Raw genomic sequence first — 4,512 nt, 5'->3', positions numbered from 1 at the left:
TACAGAAATATATTAAAATGACTTACATTGAACAAATTACGTCATTGGAGGGGCAATCTGCAAAGGAAAACGAAAAATGTATTAAAATTAGAGCACTTTATGTAGTAGTCGGATATGGAGACAGATGCCTGGAATGGTATCAAATAAGGTGTCTTATAAGCAATTATCAAGTATAACTTTACAACAATAAAGAAGGGATTTATGTTATGTCATGATGTCTTATGAATAATTAAAAATTTTTAAGCTTATTTTACTAAGAATACTAAAGAAACATGTTATAAAATATTAAGTGCTTAAAGAATTTTTTGCTTATAATAAAATTAAATCCAAATATAAATAAAAAGTGCGAAGTTTTGTATGTCACTTTGAGTTCTGACACATTGAGTTAAAGTGAAAATTATAATTGTTGTTGTTGGAGTTGAGAAGCGTAACATTCGGCAGGATGCACGCAGACAGTTTTATTGCTTCACATATGTCAAAAGGCAACGAGCAACAAAAAAATGGCACAGATGTGAAAAACAGTTTAAATAAAGAAAATAATTTTAGGAAATGAGAGAGATGGAAATAGCATATTATTTAAAATTTATTTGAAACAAAACTGAAAACTTAACATTATAAAAATAATTATTTTTAATGCTATGAAAAATATTAAACTCAGTCTAAAAATTAACAACACAAGTTAATTTTTTATTTCCCTAAATATAAAATAATTATATTTATTTAAAAAAAAATATTTAAAAAAACTTTATTTTAAACAAAATGATGAATTAATTAATATTAATTTTTACAATATTTAATAGTTAATTAGAGTAATTATTATTCTTCCATTACACAAATAATAATATTGATAATTTAATTCTTCTAAAAAATTTTCATTTATTAACAAAAGTTGTTTTTTATTGAAATTAAAAAATATATAAAAATATATTATGGCGATTAAAAAATATCTAAAAAATAATAATTAATATTTCCGTAAATTAATCATAATTGAAAAATAAAATTTATGGTTTCCTTTTTTCGTTTTTCTAAAGAATTTTAAATACCAATGAGCTACTTTTCAAAAAAATAAAAAATACACACAGTGTGACTAAAAAAATTACAAAAAATAATTAATATTTAACTCAATAAATATTATTATGTTAATATAAAAAAATCTTACTTTTAACTTTTCTAAACTTTTTTTTGATACTTACTTATATATTGGGTAGTCAAAAAACTCTTTTCGTATTTTATCAATAGATGTCGTTGCAGTCGTATATCTCCACTGCTACCAATCATATTGTCTCATACCATATAGTGCTGAAAAGGTGAGCTTTTAAGCTTCATTCATCCAAAAGCAAATTATATTCGGGAAAATTGAAAAAAAAAGTTACAGCGGTTCAAAAATGAGTGAAAGAAATGAAGAAATTCGCTATATTTTGAAATTTTTATTTAAAAAAGGGAAGAAGGCCACGCAAGCCACCAATGAAACTTACAGAGAAGATGTTGTATGAGCTCGTGTAGCACAACACTGGTTCGTTCGCTTCCATTCTGGAAATTTCGATGTGAACGATGCACCTCGCTCTGGTCGACCTATAGTTGAAAAAGTCGATGAAATTATGGAAAATATTGACCAGGACCGTCACGTAAGTAGCCACGACATCGCTGAGGATTTAAAAAAGGCTGACTACAAAAAGAAGCTTGATGTTTGGGTACCACATGAATTGTCTGTGAAACATTTTATGGACCGAATTAACATCTGCGATTCTTTGCTGAAACGAATGAAATCGAATCACTTCTGAAGCGTATGGTAAAAGGAGACGAAAAGTGGATCAAATACGACAATAATGTGCGAAAAAGAGCATGGTCCAAGCGTGTTGAAGCTCAACAAATGGTCGCAAAGTCAGGATTGATGCCCCGAAAGGTTATGCTGAGTGTTTAGTGGGATTGGGATGGAATCATCCACTATGAGCTGCTCCAGCCCAGTCGAACGATTGACTCTACATTTTACTTCCATGGGCTGATGAGATTGATACAAGCAATCGAAAAAAACGGCCAGATCTGATCAACAGAAAGAGCTTCGTCTTCCATCAGGACAACGCTGGACCACACACATCTTTGATGACTCGGCAAAAACTGAGAGAGCTTGGCTGGAAAGTTTTCCACTATTTACCCACGACCTTGCACCAACGGACTACCATTTGTTTTGGTCAATGCAGAACTCCCTTAATGGAGTAAAGTTAGTTCCAAGAGAACGCTTGTATTTTTTGTACATTATTCCAACAATTATTTTTTTAACAGTTATAAACTTTTACGGGTAAAGAAACGTTAAAAAAATTCTTGGGTAAAACAATAGCTTAAAAATGTTTGTGAGTAGAGATAATGTTCAAACAAAGTATAGAGAGAACAGAAAAATTGTAAAAATTCAATATTTATTTAAATTAAATATTATTTTTTATATTCAGATTTTTTGATAAATTTTCCAAAGGATTTTTAATACTAATAAAGAACTTTTACGTAAAAAAAGGTCACAAAAGTTTTTTACTCCAAATCTAATATAATATAAACATTGTTTATTGTAAGTAAAAAGAATTTTAATATTAATTACTGATTAATAAAATTAATTATTATTTTTTTAGTTTTTTTTTGAGATTTTTGATATTTTTTTTAGTTTTGTGTTCCTAAGGACTAAGAAAAAAAATTTTTATTACACAATATTACAAACTTTGAAACAAAGTTATGCAACTTTTACAAAATTTATATTATATTTAGTTAGTAAAACGCTTTACATGTAATTGTAAAATTTTCTTTAAAAATACATATTAATTCTACTCTTTTCTTTCCAAAAAAGAAAAAAGGAAAAAAATTATCCACTTTAAGCATGAGCGTGACCCACTGTACCACGCACCTGACCACTTTCCTGCTCGAGTGTTAAAAAACAAAACCAGCAAAAGCACCAAAAAGCTCAAAATCTTGCAGCGATAAAAACGGATTGCTACAGCACGGGCCAAATAGCAACCAAAGTGCCACACAAATTGAAACAATTGAATAAACTGCGCAAACAGTAAAAGCAACAACAACAAACGCAACTTTAAAACACGTTATAAGCAAAAAGTAGCAATAATAACACACGGCCAAACATTTGCACTAGCAAACCCAGCATATACATACATATGTATGTACATGTGTACCGCATATAACGGTACCCCGCCCGGCTAGCACACATTGAAACACATGCACACACACACCCACATACCCTCGAAACCCACTTGAAGTGTGAAAAAATTGCGTATGTCACTTTAAGTGACAAAGGACCAAAAGTGACCAGCGACAACAATAACAATAATAACAACAAATCCAGACGGCAAGTCAAAAAACCAGAGGCAAAGTCCAACCAAGCAAGCAAAGCTGCAGGAAAAAAGTGGATGTTTGTCAAAGGCGAGGGGAGTGAGCACAAATAAAACCGTAAAAAAATGAAAATACTGTTGTTGCAACTCACCACAATGAGCGTGTGGCATGCAACAGCAATCAGACAGCAAAGAACGCGCTGCCTTGCCAACCGAGCAGCAACCCTAATTGCAAACAACAGCAGTGAAAATTTAAGTTAATGGCATTACAATGGCTCAACAGCAACAAGAACAACAAGAAAACAAGCGACAAAAGCTAACACACATGACTACATACATACATACATATGTATAGGGAGTAAGACAATTGCGTTGAGAGTAGCAGGACAGCGCGCCAAATGGATAACAACGCACGCTGACCACACTACAACAAACAAAATGGCAAATAAAAAACAAAAAATAAATAAAAATTATAATAGCAATGAAAGTCACTTTGCGTCAGTGTTGCAGCTACTACGCAGCGCGTTCGTGGCAAACGCAGGCGACAAAAAAGTGGATTTACTTGGAGGTTACGTAAAAAGGTGTCGCGTTGTTATCCACACACACACACACACACATATTTGATAAATCTTGCAACATTGCTGCTTTTGCCTACACGCACTCACACCAACTCTCCAAGTGTCCTTAAAGCAGTCAAGTGCTTGTCGAGCGCGTTGGTTAAGTATGCAGCGCACTTGCACACACACAACTTTATAGTGCGCGTGTGTGCGTGTTTCCACATAAATGATTGCTCTCCGACATGGCGAAACAGTCGAGTTTAAGTGCCAGGCTTGTAGCCAACTTCATGTTACTCATACGCCCTGTCATGTCATTCATCATTCGGACTGCGCGCATTTCTATGAATGGACGAAATATACCACGTTGAGACAGAGTGTAAAGAAAAAACATCATTTGGATGTAACTAAATTAAATTAACATCAATTTGAGATTGTTGTAGAGAAAAGCGATTTCTCATTACCCATGTGATTATCACTTTTTATGGTATACCCTGAACAGTAGGTTGGGTAAAATAACTAATATTTGGTTTTTCGCTCGGTACTCTGAAAAATAGGTCCATAGACATCTCTAGTAAAGTCTCTCCAAGTATGAGCTCTTAATAGTAACGGGAAGGTTTTCCGCTTTACAG

Source organism: Bactrocera tryoni, chromosome 2 (assembly GCF_016617805.1).
Source record: "Bactrocera tryoni isolate S06 chromosome 2, CSIRO_BtryS06_freeze2, whole genome shotgun sequence".
NCBI lineage: Eukaryota > Metazoa > Arthropoda > Insecta > Diptera > Tephritidae > Bactrocera > Bactrocera tryoni.
This window is presented reverse-complemented; position numbering follows the sequence as displayed.